Here is a 577-nt window from a genome sequence, read left to right on the forward strand (position 1 = left end):
TCCTTATTTAGTGTGAACATTTAAAAAACAGCCATGCTAATGCACATTCGAAAGGAAATGTAGCTCATTGTCCTCAAATTCATAGAAATCTAGAGTTGGGAGGGATGCCAAGGGTCATGTAGTCCAAGCCCTGCAATGCAGGAATCTCAGCACGGAGTCCCTCACCCGATTTTGTGAGACAGAGAATCTGCCGCCGCTTCCCCGCCAAAAATCACGGCTTTCACTTTTCCTCTTTCTATGCACGACTCTTTCCCCGACCAGGAGCAGGCGGAGCAGGGAGGGGGCGGCTAAATGTAGTCCCACGCAGCATCCACGTCGAAGGGATGGTCACTCTGCTTTCCCCACCCCGCCTGCCTCTACGGCCCCGCTAGCGACCGCTTACTCAACCCAGCGGAAAGCTCGCCTGCCATTTTGAAAACGGGCAGTTCCCCAGGGGCGGAGTCGCGGGCGAGGATGACGCGAGAGCCCTAGGTGACGCATCCGCCAATGGCTAAGCGTCAATGGAATCGGGACCATAGATATAGGAAGGGGGAGAAGCCTGAAAGAAATAGTCAAACAGCAGGACCTTAGAACAAGC

The sequence above is a fragment of the Podarcis raffonei genome, chromosome 7 (genome assembly GCF_027172205.1).
Source record: "Podarcis raffonei isolate rPodRaf1 chromosome 7, rPodRaf1.pri, whole genome shotgun sequence".
Classification (NCBI taxonomy): Eukaryota; Metazoa; Chordata; class Lepidosauria; order Squamata; family Lacertidae; genus Podarcis; species Podarcis raffonei.